Below are 17279 nucleotides of genomic sequence, written 5' to 3'. Positions count from 1 at the left end.
AGAGCATCCCTGTCTTTTTCCTGATCTCAAGGGGAATGTTTTCAGCCTCTCTGCATTAAGAATAATGTTGGCAGTTGAATTTGTATAAAAACAAAAACCAAACCCAGTGCCGTTGAGTCAATTCCAACTCATAGCGACCCTGTTTGTATAAAAAAAAAAAAAAATTTGTATAGATGCCCTTTATTACGTGGAGGAATTTCCCTTCTTTTTCATTGTATTTATATGGTGGATTACATTGATTGATTTTCTAATGTTAAACCATCCTTGCACATCTGGTATGAATCCCACTTGGTTGTAATGTGTTATTTTTTTTATATGATGCTATGAATCAACTCAATGGCAATGGGTTGGGCTGAATTCTGTTGGCATCTATATTCATGAGAGATATTGGTCTGTAATTTTCTTTTTTGATGTCTTTGCCTGGTTTTGGTATCAGAGTTATGCTGGCTCCTCAGAATGAATTTGGAAGTATCCCTTCAGTTTCTGTGTTCTGAAATAATTTGAGTAGTATTGATGTAAGTTCTTCTCTGAATGTTTGGTAGAATTCTCCAGTGATGCCATTTGGGTGGGGGCTTTTTCTTGTTGGAAAAATTTTTATCACCTTTTCAGTCTTTTCTCTTGTTATGGGTCTGTTCAGATTTTCAATATCAGTTTGTGTTAGTTTGGGTAAGTAATGTGTTTCTAGAAATTTGTCCATTTCCTCTAGGTTTTCAAATTTGTTGGGGTGAAGTTTTTCCTAGTACTGTGTTACGATCCTTTTTATTTTACTTGAGTCTGATGTAATGTCCCTCATTTCATATCTTATTTGGGTTATTTGCATCCTCTCCTGTTTTTCTTTTGTCAGTTTGGCCAGTGGTTTGTCAATTTTGTTGATCCTTTCAAAGAACTAGCTTTTGGTTTTGTTGATTCTATTATTTTCTATTTCTTATTTCATTTATTCCTACACTGATCTTTATTATTTCCTTTCTTCCAGTGGCTGTGGACTCCTTTTGTTGTTCTCTTTCTATTTGCTCGGGTTTTGTAGCTAATGTTTTTATTTCGTCCCTTTCTTCTTTCTTGATATGTACACCTATTGCTATAAATTGACTTCTGAGCACTGCCTTTGCTGTGTCTCAAACGTTTTGGTATGATGTTTTTTCATTCTCGTTTGATTCTAGAATTTTCTGATTTCATCTTTGATTTCTTCTATTACCCAAGCGTTTTTATGCAGGGTATCTTAGTCATCTAGTGCTGCTATAACAGAAATACCACAAGTGGTTGGCTTTAACAAAGAGAGGTTTATCCTCTCACAATTCAGTAGGCTAGAAGTCCGAATTCAGGATGCTGGCTCCAGGGGAAGGCTTTCTCTGACTGCTCTGGAGGAAGGTCCTTGTGATGCATCAGTCTTTCCTTGGTCTGGGAGCTTCTCAGCACAGGAGCCTCAGGTCCAAAGGACCCACTCTGCTCTTTGCACTGCTTTCTTGGTGGTATGAGGTCCCCATGTCTCTCTGCTCATTTCTCTTTTTTATATCTCAAAAGAGATTGGCTTAAGACACTACATAATCTTGTAGACCTCATCAATATAACTGCCACTAATCCATCTTATTGGCAATTGACTCAACAGCAGTGGGTTTAATCCATCTTATTACGTCATAGTGATGGGATTTACAACACATAGGGAAATCACATCAGATGATGAAATGGTAGACAATCATACAATCATACAAGGGAATCATGACCTAGCCAAGTTGACAGATATGTTGGGGGGACGCAATTCAATCCATGACACAGGGTGTTATTCAGTTTCCATGTAATTGATTTTTTTTTTTCCTTGCTCTTCCTGTTGTTGATTTCTACTTTATGGTGTTGTGGTCAGAGAAGATACTTTGTATTATCTCAATGTTTTGCATTTTTTTGAGGGTTACTTTGTGGGCTAAGATGTGGTCTATTCTGGAGAACATTCCATGTGCATTGGAAAAGAATGTGTAGTTTCCAGCTGTTGGGTGGAGTGTTCTATATACATCTATCAGGTCAAATTGGCTGATTGTGGCCTTTAGACCCAAATCTTTTTGAGTTTCTTTCTAGGTGCTCTGCCTTTTACCAAAAGTAGTGTGCTGAAGTCTCCTACTATTATTGTAGAGCTGTGAATTTCTGTTCAGTGCTGTTAGAGTTTGTTTTATGCATTTTGGAGCCCTATCATTGGTTGTGTAGATATTTATTATAGTTATCTCATCATGATTGATTGTCCCTTTGCTCATTATATAATGCCCTTCTTTGTCTTTTATGGTGGATTTTGTTTTAAAGTCTATTTCATTTGAGATTAGTATTGCCACTCCTGCTCTTTTTTGGTAAATATTTGCTTGATATATATATATTTTTTCCAACGCTTGATCCTTGATTTTTAATACATTTGTGTCTTTCTTTCTGAGTTATGTGTCTCGTTTACAGCATATTGATGGGTTCTGTATTTTTCTTTTTATCCATTCTGTTGCCCTCTGTCTCTTTATGGGTGCATTTAGGGTGTTTACATTCAGTATAGTTACTGATAGGTGTGAGCTTATTGCTGTCATTTTGCATTGCATTTTTTTGTTTTGTTGTCTTTGTTACTCTTATTTTCTGGTGCTGAATTCCTTTTGTTTGTGGATTTTTTCATTTCTTTTGTTTTTGTAGATTTTGTTTTACTGAGACTTTGTTTTTCTTATTTATTTTGATCAGTAGGTTTGTTAAATTTCCATGTGATTATGGTGAAATTTGCCCTTATCTTCCTATGTTCATACCAGTCTTTTATTACTTGGTATCACCTTGCCTTCCTCTCCATTTGAATGTTCTATACCTACACCATTTATTCCCTCTTTTATTGTCCTGACTTTGTTGTCATTTACAGATTAACCTCTCTGTTTCCCTGTTGTAAATCTTTTAGTTTTGATTAATCCTTGGGAGTTCATTACCTACATTGGTAACTGGCTGATGTGGTCTTGTGTCCTAGATTCAGGCTATTGTCTGATGTTGTTTGTTCTCAAACTGAATGACTCCCTTTAATAATTCTTGTAAGTTTGGTTTGATTTTTACATATTCCCTTAATTTCTCTTTATCTGGAAATGTCCTAATTTCACCATCATATTTGAGTGAGAGTTTTGCAGGATATATTATTCTTGGTTGGCAATTTTTTTCTTTCAAGGTTTTATATATGGCATGCCATTGTCTTCTTGCCTGCATGGTTTCTGCCGAATAATCAGACCTTAGTTTTATTGTTTCTCCTCTATATGTGACTTTTCTTTTTTCTCGAGCTGTTCTCAGGATTCTTTCTTTGTCTTTGGTTTTAGCAAGTATGATTATGACTTGCATTTATGATTTTCTGTTGGGATCTGTCCAATATGGCATTCGTTGAACTTCTCGAAGGGTGAGATTTTCATCTTTCATGATATTAGGAAAATTTTCTGTCATCAATTCTTCAGTGATCCTCTCTGTGTTTTCCATTTTTCTCCCTCTCTTTCCTGGAACTCCAATCACTTGCAAATTTCTGCTTTTGATTGGATTGCACATCATTCTTCATTTTTCTTCATTCTTTTCTCTGATTTTTCCTCAAAGTGATATCCAAGTATTTGTCTTTAATTTTGCTGACCCTGTCTTCCATTGTTTGAAACCTGCCCCTCAAATCTTCTATGCCACTGTCCATTTCTGAAATCTTGTTGTTTATCTTTTGGATTTCTAATTGCTGCCTTTGTGTGATTTCTAATTGAGAATTTATTTTGACATTTTGTTCCTGTATTATTTTCCTGAATTCTTACATTGTTTTGTCTGTCTTTTCTGTGATTTTGTCTATTTTTTCATGGTTTTGTCTATTTTTTCCTCATTTTGTGTTCTTTTTCCTTCAACTCTTAGATAGCTCTGAATATTAGAGATTTGAATTCCCTATCAGGCAGTTCTAGTGCCTTTTCTTCTACTAGTCATCTACTGTTTTATTTTGGGCACCAACTAGAACCATCGTGACCTGTTTTTTCATATGCTTTGATATTATCTGCTGTCTTTGAGACATTCGGTATTTTCTTCATTTATTTGATTGTATTTTGTTTGTTTTGTCCTGATTTTTTGTTTTATTTGGTTATGTCTGAACAGGCGGGTTGGACATTCTTTGTTGTTTGTTGTCTGTGGACATGGTATTCCCACCACCTTGTCCTATGTGCAGGGCCAGTTGCTCAGCTATAATGCAGCAGGGCAGGTCCAGTGCAAGAGGATGGGCTGCGATGGGTCATTGTGGCACATACTGGGGCCAACAGTGCAGGGTCAGAGGTCAGTAAAGGGCAGGTTCTGGTAGACCATGCCTGTGCTGCTTGGGGGTGCAATGCTCAGTGCACAGTGCAGATAGGCAGGCGGGAGGGGGAAGGTTGTGATGTATGAAGCTAAGTGGGCAGACCAGAGGGAAGAATGGTGGGTGTGGGAAAACATGTAACGCTGGTTACCAGGTGCTCTGTGTCCTGCTGGGGGTTCCTTGAAGATGTTTTCCTGTACTCCCTATCCACCATTCTCAGTGGCTGAGGAGTCCAAAATAGCAAATTCTTGCTGTTAGCTAAGAGGGGATCTCCACTCCACATCTCTACTCACTCTCTGTTCTCTGTCAGTTTCTTATTCTATTAGGTGCTTGGTTGTATACTTTATCTCTTCATTTGACCCTTAGGGTTTCGGAATTGATGTCTATCTTTGTTTTATTTAGTTTTTTGGGTCTTTGCTATGAAGGGATGGTATGGTGCTTCTGTCGATAGCACCATGTTGAAATTATTCATGTTTTGCATGAATAAATAATGTGAAATATAGGGAAGAGTCATCTACTTGAGGAAGCTCAGCCTGCATAAGAGACAGCATGCAGGGGTTCCTATTGGTGTGCTGAAAAAGGATGATCAGTTGCTTCTTCCTGGTTCTTCAAATAGCATATTTCTCCGCAAATCCATAATTATGTAAGGACTAATCCTGAAGCCATGTTTTCTTCATGGAGTTTGGTGCACTGGACAATTGGAACCATCTAAGAACCCACCATGTGATTATGACATTCAAATGAGAGGAAAATAATCATGTCAATGTTGTTTTCTTAACAAAACTACAATCCTTTATTTTATCAGAAAAGACAAACATCATAAGCAGAAAATCAAGAAGCACAGGAACATCCAATCAATTCATCCACTTTCCCCAAATTTTAGCTAGTCTTTTGATATTTTAGAGGCACATGTCCAGTAAAAATATCTTTGATAATTTTATCCATTCCACAAGCATTTAATGAGTGCATATTCTGTGCCAGGCTCATGAATGTGTTTGTTTTATTTATATCTTTCCTGTTTCCAAAAAAGATTTGAGTTGACTTCCTCAAGATGGTTTTCCACTCATTACAATTAATCATTATTTTACAGAATCCATGAAATCAGTTAAGTCTCTGTTGGAATCTCCGTTTCTTTCAAAGGGCTTTGGTCCTCAAGGATGTAGTATGTGTTGCTTATTCTCGTTACTAAGAAGTAAATAATCTTGCAAACAAATCAGTCAACACTTGTTGAAGGCCTTATTTTTTACTAAGTATTGTATTATATACTGAAAATGAATGACAAAGAAATAAAAGATGTTGTCCTGCTCCTACTGTAATTTCCTGCCAGGAGATATACAACAAGCAGGAACAAATCCATGCCCTTGGGGACATTGTATTCTCAGGCATCAAGACGGCTGTGGGAAACAACTAAAGAGCAACATGAAACACTGTAGAGAAGTGCTTTTCAGATTTTAACCTGCGTAGAATCACCTTGAGTTCTTGTTAAAATGCAGATTCTGGTTCTGTAGATCTGAGCTTCTACCTATCTAACAAGTTCCCAGATAATACTGGATGCTGCTGGCACCTGCACCGTATTTTGAGTAGCAAGCATACTGCAGTTCAGACCTAGGCTTTGCCATTAGCCAGGGGAACTAGTCACTTCACCTCCCTGGATATCATCTATGATATATGGGAGAGTTTATGGTGAAGTGGTTAAAGAGCTTGGCTGCTAACAAAAAGGTCAGCAGTTCAAATCCACCAGTCACTCCTTGAAAACCCTATGAGGCAGTTCTACTCTGTCCTATGGGGTCAGAATCGACTCAATGACAAGTTTTTTTTTTTTTTTTTTTTTTTAAACAAATGAAATAGACCAAAACCTCTAATGCTTCTTGTAACTCTTACACTTTGGCCCTGTATGAGTTTATATTGCTGTATTTTTTTTTCTCTTCCAACATTAATTTTATCGTTCACAGTTTAAGTCAATCTTAACTGAATGCCTTAATATCAAGAGGCAGATGAGAGGGTGTCTTAAGCTGGGTTCTCTAAAGAAGCAAAACCACTGACTCTTCTCGAGAGAGGGAGAGAGAAAGATTTATATCAAGAAAAAGGCTCGCCAGTTCGTAGAAGTTGGGAAATCCCAAATCTGTGAGTCAGGCTGGAGGCTTCTCCTGGCTCCTGTAGCTGCAGGGGTTGCCAAAGGCAAGATTAGCAGGTCAAACAACAGGCCTCTGGCTCACAGGCTGCTGGGCTGACAAATCCCAAAACTGGCAGGTAAGCTGCTAGCTCAAGTCCCAAGAACTGGAGGTCAGGTGAACAAGAGCCAGCTGGAGGATCCAGAGCAATCAAAAGCCCATGAACCTTGATAGAAAGTCCACCTGTATTGGATGCAGGCCACACCCCCAAGGAAACTCCCTTTCTACTGATTGGGTACTCACAGGAGGTTCCATCATGGAGGTGATCACATCATTATATGACTGCCAAACTACATCATAACTGCCAAACCACTGAGAATCCTGGCCCAGCCAAGTTGACATGCAACCTTAATGATCACAGGGGGTTTGCCATCTTCCTTTCTATTTCAGTGGCTCCTCTACTAATACATTAATCCCACCATTTAAATCAGTATTAGATGGTTTCATGAAGTTCTTCCTCTTCAAATAATTCCTCAATTTTACATGGAATGTCTTTCATATTTTCTGCTTTTTATATTCTCCTTTTTTCTACTCCCTCCAATTTTCCACAATAGGAATATAAAACTTTGAATATTTCTATCTGGCACATAGATCAATTTTTTTTTTTTTAAACAAGAACTCGCATTTTACAAGGTGCCTAAAAAAAAAAAAAGACTGCAGTTTTGAACTCCAAAACAAATTTTTAATTTAGTATTCCCTTGGAAATAGCTGTTCATCTCATGTAATCTTGTGAGACCTCTTGGCTATGGAGATAGGAACACCTCATGCAAGAATCTAATAAAGATTTTTTTCTTCAATGTCTTCTCCTTTAGTGCTGCCTCTCAGGCCCTTCTGACTGCTGCCACCAAACATCTGTGGACTATAATGTATTGAGGCTATCTTGAGCAAAATAGCACATTTTTTTCAAGTTTTGCACACTAATTAGGACTTTCGAGTATCTTACCAAAGTTCGGTTATAATTGTGAACGTGTATTTTTTTTATTTGTGTATATAAATAAAGAAAATTGGACTTGGAAATTTTTAGATTGCCTAATAAGATGATAAGGGCTTTTTTTAAAGACTGGATCTTCCTAAAATATTAGAAGACCTGTCATTTAAGACTTTTGCAGTTCTTTTTTTTTTTCCCCCATAAAATGTTATTTAGAGATAAAAAAGAAAGAACACATTATCTCTAAGAACCATGCTTTCACTGGTACCAGAAAAATGAGTGTTCTTGAATTTTCTACCAGGAAAATCAATGTACTTATCTTTCTCAAAATAGCTATAGAAAGAGGCACTCTTTAAAATGACAATACATATAGAAATCTAAGTAAATAGTATTGGTAGCTGATTCACTGAGAGAGACCAAGCAGCTATCAGTTAAAAGGCCTAACAACTTGTGGAATTCACTCCTCTCCAGGATCTGATCCTTAACATTGTAAGATCAGACACCTAAAATATCAGTACTTGTAATAGGCTTACTTTTGCAGAATAGAGGTCTGTCCATAAAGCTTACATAAATTATTATAAACATCAAAGATGTCACTTCATTAATTTAAATTACATTATATATGCATAATTAATTACTAGATTACAATTTTCCAAAAGAATAAAATACTTTTTTCAGGCATAACTAGTAAGTATACTTTCTCCCTGAAAGAAGTCATTTGGAAATATCTCATTATATTAAAAAGAAGTTACTCATTGTACAGAGAATCAGAGCAAGTGAAATTAAAGAATTATTTAAATTTTTTTATCTTTTGCTATGATTTCTTGATAGATCTATCTTCATAGTAATAGAGAAGGACCAACATAATTTAATGCACTGATACACAAATAGTGCAAAAAGTTTGAATAACTAACCAGAAGACAGTTTTAGCAACAGTAGGAAATAATTATCTTCCCTAGGCTAGAGAAACACAGAAAACAGGCTTATAGAGTTTATGTGTCCAGCTGGTCATAACTGGAACCACAGTGAGCTTATGCAGTGGGGGCTGTAGCCTTGGAGATACAACCACTGCTCAAGAAAACAAACCCAAGCAGAAAGAGAAGGAGAGAAATACCCTGACTTCTCTCTTCTTCTTACCCTCTGATCCCCTGGCAATGCTTCCCATTGACTAAACCCATCCAGAAGTCAGCTTTTGAATTGATTATTATTCCATTTATTCTCTATTGTTTTAGAAGTTATTAACTGTATTTCTATTTTGTTTTTTTTAGTGGTTTATCTATAAATTTTAATGTGATATTTAACTTATCAAACTCTAAAATTAATTAATGTATTTACTCTTTTCCCAAACGAGACAGTTATTTTATAATTTTATAGTCACCCTTCCTTTTCTTCCTGGCTTTAATACTATTATTTCCATGTGATTTAAGACAGTATTTTTTTTTAAACTCACATGACATTTTCATTGTGTTCCAAGTATTTTTCAAAGTGCCATTCTATGTTGTTTCATATCATCTTTATAATAACCCTATGAGATAAGCAGTGTTGTTATCACTATTTTACAAAAGAGAAAATTGGGGCACACTGAGGTTAATTTGCTCATAGTCACACCTATTAAATGAGAGTCAGGTTTTGAAAACAGGTTGTTGGCTCCAGAGTCCATGCTCTTAATCACTCTGTAGAGCTTCTTCCTGTGAATGTTTCCTTAGATTTTCTGATAAATTTGCAAATTAGATGTGTTGTAAACCAGTCTATTAAATTCCAAACTTTAGGTGTTTTGTTGCTTTTCATATCTAGCATTTTTTTTGATTCTTTTCCAAAATTTCTAGCTCTTTACTTGTATTTCAAAACTGCTTTTACTCTCTTAAAATAAATTAAACATAACTTTTATACTCTAGTTTTTTTTTTTTTTTCTTGGTTACAATTCCCGTGACTTATGGTTTTGCAGGACAGATTTTGCTGTTCGTGATTTCTTCTGCTTATGGTGCCTTGCTTCCTTATATGTTCTGTGATTTCATTTTATTATGAGGTGCTCAATTTGCCTTGAAATTTTATATGTGGAAATACTTTGAAGCCTGGGATGTTTTTCTCCAGAGCTGACTTGCATTTGCTTCTGTCCGTCCGGAACACTAAGTCAAGTTTACAACTTTAGTTTGTGTGCGTGTCACTCAGGTAATGTGAATTCATACTCTGGTCCTCTGAGACAACAGACTTGTCCTTACACACTCTCAGGAGGAGTAATGCCTCCCCTTCTGTTCATGGAAAATATAATAAAACAGGCATTTTCTTTAAAGTTCTTTGTTGTAGAATGGGATTATTTCTAATTATCCCTGATTCTCAGGTTGTGGGCCTTTTGTAGCCCCAACATTATTAAGATAGAGAGAGTGTAACGGTTTCTATACAAAAATGCTGCAAAGTATTTGAGAACTGGTGTACGAGTACACCTAGTTGAGAAAAACAATAACGTCAAAACCTCTCAGAGTTCTTATCTTCACTCAAGCCCTGGGCTTACTATTCCTTACTTATTTTCGTAGCAACAGATGGATACATTACTAATATATTCTTCATATATACACATTTAATTGTTCTTACCAGGAGCATTAGTAAACCAATATATTCTGCTGTGTTATCAGCAAAGGAAGAGAATCGTACTTCTCTTAGATGCTGCTATTGGTTTCATTACAGACAAAGGGATTCTGACCCAATATATGCCTTACAGAAAATTATTTCTATTTATTTTATAGCAAATCCTTTATGAATTGACTTTTAGAGTTTCTCAAATAATTCCTATTTTACCTTATTTCCAAAGTTTTAGAAGAGCTCTTTGTTTTTCCATCCTCTTCATGTCCCAATTCATCCATCTTCAAAACATAGACAAACTGCTTATCCTCAAGACAAGTGGGCACAATCTAAATCCAAAAACATATCTCTGTATGCCCTCACAAATTTAAAAAAAAATGTATGAATGTTATGCTAATTTGGAAATAAAATCATAAAAGAAGTGTCATTTCCGTTTTACATTCTCTAGTAGACTCTGAACATACTTACGCACTAAAAAAATTACAAGTCCATAAATTGATGGATTATATCAATATGGAGTTAGCGCTATTAATTTCTTCTCAACATTTCTGTTAAGAATTAGATATTTCCTATATATATCTTTGCATAACACATTAAAGGTTTTATCAACCTTCACAGTTTGTTCTAAATAATGAACAAATTTGTTATTTCCATATATACTATATATCAGCACTTCATTTTCTGACAGACCATGCATTCTGGAAATTCCTGCTAGTAAAGACCAAATTTTATTCTGAATAAAATATCATTATATCTATTTAAATGCACCTCTGAGCTGGAATAGAGGGAGAGGAAAACACGGATATCACAAATGATTAGAAACTGTGATCCATAGGAGGGAACAGTGCTTTAAAGTCAATAAAAGCCCCATCCCCCGTGGCCTGGAGGTTTTATATTTAATGGGACAAACAAACAGGGACAAACAGTTTTAGGATAGGGAGAGTGTGATGATTCCTATACACAAAACCCTGCAAAGCGGGAAGTTTTAAGCCTTCATATCTTTCCTTTTTGGACTTCTGAGTCTTTAAACTTTTTTTTTTTTTTTTTTGATGTATTTACCCTGTCGTCATACTTTCTATCTTGTTATTATTCTGGGCTAAATTCTGGGTAGCACAGAGTTTAAAAATCTGGTTAAGCTCCCCAGTAGAGCCAGGATGTGAAAGACAGCACTCAATAAAAGGGTGAACAAGAAAAATTCTTTGCCCTACCAAGGATCCTTACAAAATAGTGGCTGACTACAGTATAGTAAGTATCTCAAAAGCCCTACCTCTATTTGCTTTCAAATGGGAGCAAAACTCAAAGGTTGCCTGGGTTTGAATTTCTACTGTACTACTTAGTATTTGTGCTACTTTAAGCAAGTTATTTAAACTCCCCATGACTCAGTTTTCAAATATGTAAAGTGAGAGTAATAATAATGCCTACCTCATCTGAGGTCTTAAAAGCTTGTGAGAGGCCATCTAAGATGCATCAATTGGTCCCATTCAACTTGGAACGAAGGAGAATGAAGAAAACCAAAGACACAAGGGAAATATTAGCCCAATAGACGAAAGGACCACATAAACCAGAGACTCCACCAGCATGAGACTAGAAGAACTAGATGGTGCTTAGCTACCACCAATGACTGCCCTAACAGTGAACACAGACAGAGTCCTGGAGAGAGTGGGAGAAAAGTGTGGAGCAGAACTCATATTCACATAAAAAGACCAGACTTAATGGTCTGACAGAGACTGGAGGAACCCCCAAAACTATGGCCCCTGGACACTCTGTTAACTCAGAACTGAAACCATTCTAGAAGCCCACTCTCCAGACAAAGTTTAGATAGGACTATAAAACAAAAAATAATACAGTTAAGGAGTGTGTTTCTTAGTTCAGTCAGATACATGAGACCAAATGGGCGGCTCCTGTCTGGAGTCACGATGTGAAGGCAGGAAGGGACAGGAGCTGGTTAAATGGACATAGGGAACCTGGGGTGGAAAGGGGGAGTGTGCTGTCACATTGTGGGGATTGCATCTAATGTCACAAAACAATGTATGTATAAAATTTTGTATGAGAAATTAACTTGAGCTGTAAACATTTACTTAAACATTCACCTAAAACACACAAAAAAGTGAGATTAAAAAAAAAAATAATAATGCCTACCTTACTGTGTTGTTGTCAGATTTAAATTCATTACAATATTTGTACATTATTTAAATTTGTGCCTAAACCCCCAAAAAAACCAAACTCATTGCCACTGAGTTGATTCTGACTCATAGCAATCCTGTAGGACAAAGTAGACCTGCCCCATAAGGTTTCCAAGGAACGGCTGATGAATTTGAACTACTAGCCTTTTGGTTAGCAGCCAAACACTTAACCACTACTCCAGGACATGGTATACAAGTAAGTAAGTGATATATAGCTATTATTGCTGTGCTCACTGTAATTCACTGGCTAAGAGCACAGGCTACGTATTCTCACGGCCACAGTCAGGTCACCTAGGGCTGGGCAGGTGACATAAGCAAACAAATCTTTCTTTAGGACTGTTACACATGAACTGATCCCTTTGTGATAGAGGCTAAGGAGCTGGTGGAAGCCATGTTCCCTGCCACTGGCAGAAGCTCTTCTGTTTTTGAAAGAATAAAGCCAATATTAGAGATAAAGAGAGGATGTTTTGTGGTTAAGAGGTCCTTTGTTCTCTTGGTTCTTGAGGTCCAGCTGTAATTTTGCCTTTCCTTTAATTACGTGAATAATCTTTTCCTTCAAACAACTCCTTTTTACCTAAACTTTTTCAGATGACTTGGCTGTCACATAAACTTTTTAATATTATGTATGGCTATAACATGCGATCACTTCATACGTTACGGAAATCATTTGTGATAGAAGTAAATAACAGAATTTATCTTCTGACTTTTATTTACCAAATTATAGCATTCTTTTAAATACAGACTTAACAGCTAACACTTGCAGACCATGTTCTAAGACAGTGTGTCCTGGTTACATCACAGGTTATCTAACACTTAAGATATTTTAACTATTAACCATTAATAAAGTTCAGAGATAAATCACTAGAACAGAATTACTAGCGGCTTGCATAGTTAGGATTCCTTTCTACAAGTAGCTTAGTCAACTTTAATATAGAGATAGGGTAGGAGTTATCATATGACTTTGAGTTAGAGAAAGGCAAGAAGAAGTAATAAACAGCTGAGTATATTATATTACTCTAATGTATAATAAAGATGTTTGCAAATATCTGATTATATAAATAAAAACATACATAGACATCATATTTATAGACTAGCACTATGCTGATTTATATCACAGTAGATAGTGAACTCCCTAAGGAAAGGGACAACTGGTATACTATCTGCCTTTCAGGAACTCTGTGTTGAACCAAACATATTTCCCCCAGACGTCCACACATCTGCAACTAAGTCATTAGTCTTTTGGCATCCTCACGGATAATCATAGTAGCAATATCAAATCTCAGTGACTGTATTTCCCTTGAATTCAGCAGATGTTCCATGTGCTGAGCCCAGAGCAACCCTCCTCTCCCTTTCAGCTAGTATCTGCATTTGTTTCGATAGTGGCAGTTCTTTTGGATGCAGAGACCTCTGTACAAGAGACAGAGCTTAGAATATGTCTGGAGTATCTTCAGCTTGCCTTTGATGGGACAATGTAAAACACCATTTTTTAATTTAAAATAATTAGGGAGTTGAAGCAACGCAAAAAAAATTATTACGTTTATAATAAAAATAGTGTTAACCCTATGCGTAATTAAGCTAAATTATCTACTTTCTTCTTCGTGTGCTTTTGATATAAAAGAAGCCTAGGTAGCTCAGAGAAGAAGTTCAGTATGGAAGTTCACAAGCGTACACTTGAACCCTCTGGTTTGGGGGCCACTGATTTCACTCAGGCAAAAGGGAGGCGTGTGAGAGGAAGCAGCACGTAAGGGTGGGTGGTACGGAATGTGATGGAGGAGGCAGACTTTGGGTTCTGGGGTCAGATCGGAGATTAAATTCTAAATCTGTCACTAGTCAAATGACTTCGAGTAATTATTTAACCTCTTAAGCCTGATTTTTTTACAACAGTGTGGTGGATATATTAACAGTATCTTCACATAGGATTGTTCGAACTGAAAGGAGATAATATTCTTTAAGTGCTTAGCACAATGCCTAGAGTATAGTAAGCCCTCAATAAATGTTAGTTGAATCCAGAAGAGACCAACACAATTTATAGACTAGCACTTAATGAAGGGGGCAAAAAGGAGGAGACAGAGGAAGATCGAAGCGCTCCGTAAGGCAGAGTGATTTTATCTAGAACAGGTGTATGCACCCTCTCTTCAAGGATATTCAGCCAAACTCCCATTGTAAAATCTTCTTTCTTTGTTGCCTAAAAATAATTAAGGAACACAGACAGTGCTCATGGGGATTGCATTCAAATGTTCTTTTCACAACTGTCACATATTCCTAGGCTTGTCTTTTTCTGTATTTCTTTTATTGTACTGATTTCTATCAGTTTTTCCTCCGGGTTATTCATGTTGAGCTGCAGTGGTCTTTGTGGTTGATTATACGGGTCTCTGTTGAATGTAAGCAATGCTTACCTAGTTGTCTGGCATATTAGTTTTCTTTCCTGATTATAGTTTTAACAGTGACTTGACTCATCAGGGTTCCATGACTGGGAGTTGACACTGGAAATTTTATTTATAACGTTTGCTTCAGGTTCCACAATATGTGGACACTGATTTTTTTAAGGTAATGCAGAGCTAATAGGGTATTATTGGTCCTTTTAAGAAACACTTTAAGTTAAACTTACAAAGTAGTCATGGGCCCCGCTTTCCCTCTATGCTCCGCTTTGCAAAGTGGAAGCCACAGCAGTAATGAGTTGGCAGTTGATTAAAATTGGGGCAGTAGAGGCCAGCTACAGCTATTAGCACATTTTATTAAACCTCCATACACTAGAGTGAGATAGGGTTTTTAAACTGTTTGTAGTAGCATTTGCCAAAAGCTAATTAACAGGATTACGCATCTGACATTCTCTTTTCCCACTGGGAAAACGAAAACAACATTTAGAAAGATACCCCATATCTAATCTTCAGTTAGCCTTGTGCTACTCTGTTTATGTCTAAACTTTACAGTGGGTTTAGAATACATCAACAGAGTGAAAGTCATGGCATTCCCCTAAATGACAATCTCAGATTGACAAAAATAATGAAATGAAATAAAAGTAATAAAAATATTAATTAAATAATTGATACTTTGAAAACAAAAGTAATAGAGAATATTGTAATTTCTGAAGGTTCAGATTGCCTTAAGAATAAAACAAAAATTTAATTTACTGTGAGAAATTTGTGTGTCCCCATTTCACCAGGATATCTGAATTCATTATCTTCATAAAAATATTTACTAAGTTGTATCCTGTAAAATGCTGCTTTTTCTCATGCTAACATTTTAGTTTTAAAAATATTAGGAAAAAAGTCACAAAACTTAATAATGTAGTGTAAATTCTATTTGTTATACTATAATTTTCCTTAGGCTTGCTTTGTTCTATCCGTGAAAAGATTTGCCGAGAAACTAATACTGAAAACAATCAGTTTCAGTGACGCGTGTTGAGAGAGGGGTTGAAGAAGCGAGAGATTGTATTTAGTAGTAAGATTTTCCATTGTTTTAGGACTTTATCAGCGTTTAAATTACTGCTAAATATAATCAAGTCTCATCTATTTATAAAGCATTAACTGCTAATTGGAAACATTTTCAGGAGTTATTCTAAGTCTCTTTAGGAGTCACTCTAAATCGTTATTTGGAATGAAAGGCCCTTTTTATGTTTAAAAAAAAAGTTTTATAACATTGCATTATATTAAAAGTATGGATTTCCCAAAGTAGCTTAAATTATAAACTTTTTATTTTGTACCTAAAAAACAAAAATAATTTATTACTTATTTCCATTTTTCTGCATTTAAAATGGATTTTTCTATATAGGTTTATTTCTAATTATTTTCTTATCATTCAACCTAAGGAAAAAATGAATAATTAATAATTTACATCAGTGTTTCTCAACCTCAGCGCTAGTGGCAGGGCTGGATTAAGGCATATGAGGGCCCTAAGCACTGGTAATCTGTGGTCCCCCTCTTCTGCTTACTCTTGCATTTGAATGGGGTGTGTGAGTTATAGATATATGTGTATGTATGTACATGGAGCCCTGGTGGTATAGTGATTAAGAGCTCAGGCTGCTAACCAAAAGTTCAGCAGTTCGAATCCACCAGCCTCTCCTTGGAAACCCTGTGGGACAGTTCTACTCTGTCCTATTGGGTCGCTGTGAGTCAGAATAGACTTCACAGCAGGAGTTTTGGTATATATATGTGTGTGTGTCTTAGCTATGTGTGATGTAACTTCTTTTTAAATGTGACTATAATATTAGCGATTGAATGCAAAAGTGGCGTATGCCATTTAGTGGAATGAGATGAACTAAAATAAAATTTTTGAGGGATGCGAGGTCCTAAGATTTTTACTATATATCACATTTTCTACACAAAGAATATTCCACATATTCTACAACAAAGAAAATGAGTCAGTGAACTTAATTGTTTCAATGATCAATATAAAATTCTGTTGATTTCCCACGATGACAATTTGACTTTCGCCAGTTTTGCTTTAAATGGTTCCTGCTTCAATTTTGATCCTTATTTTGTAATAAATGCTGTAATGATAAATGAACAAATGAAAATATAACATAAAAGAAAATTTAGTGATAAGAAAACAGATATTACAACAAATTACTATATTTTTACATAGACCTTTCACCTCTAACATGTTATAATTGAAAACTTTTTTTCTATTCTTTGCTCTTACAAATTCTTCAATGATTCCATCACAATTAAGCTGCTGAACAAGATCTACTTCCACATATAATAAAGATAATGAATCGAGTCTTTCTTGAATCATTGCTGTACACTGAGGGTTTTTGAGTCTTTTAGAGACAAAAATGAATGCTCTATTGTGTGGTTTGTGATCATTAAAGTTCGAAATATGTGTAAAGCAATTTCCACATTCGGAAATATGCATTGTATTTTATTTTCTATTATGGAATCATACATGCCTATGTGAGTAAAATTTGTCTCTTCTGAATCTTTAAACTTAGTTCTCATGTAAGAATGAAATTGTTGCACTTCTCCAGAAAGGTTTGTATTTAGGAAAATACTTGGATTTTGTTATTGTTGCCGTTGTCCTATGAGGCAGCTGATGCAAGCAGGCTCTCAAACTGCCATGTCATCCTTCTCCGCAGGAAGCTGCAGCTGGGATCTCTGAGCAATGGGTTTTTTTTTTTTGCTGCTTTTTTTTCT

The sequence above is a fragment of the Elephas maximus genome, chromosome 21 (assembly GCF_024166365.1).
Source record: "Elephas maximus indicus isolate mEleMax1 chromosome 21, mEleMax1 primary haplotype, whole genome shotgun sequence".
Classification (NCBI taxonomy): domain Eukaryota; kingdom Metazoa; phylum Chordata; class Mammalia; order Proboscidea; family Elephantidae; genus Elephas; species Elephas maximus.
Note: the sequence above shows the minus strand (reverse complement) of the source record.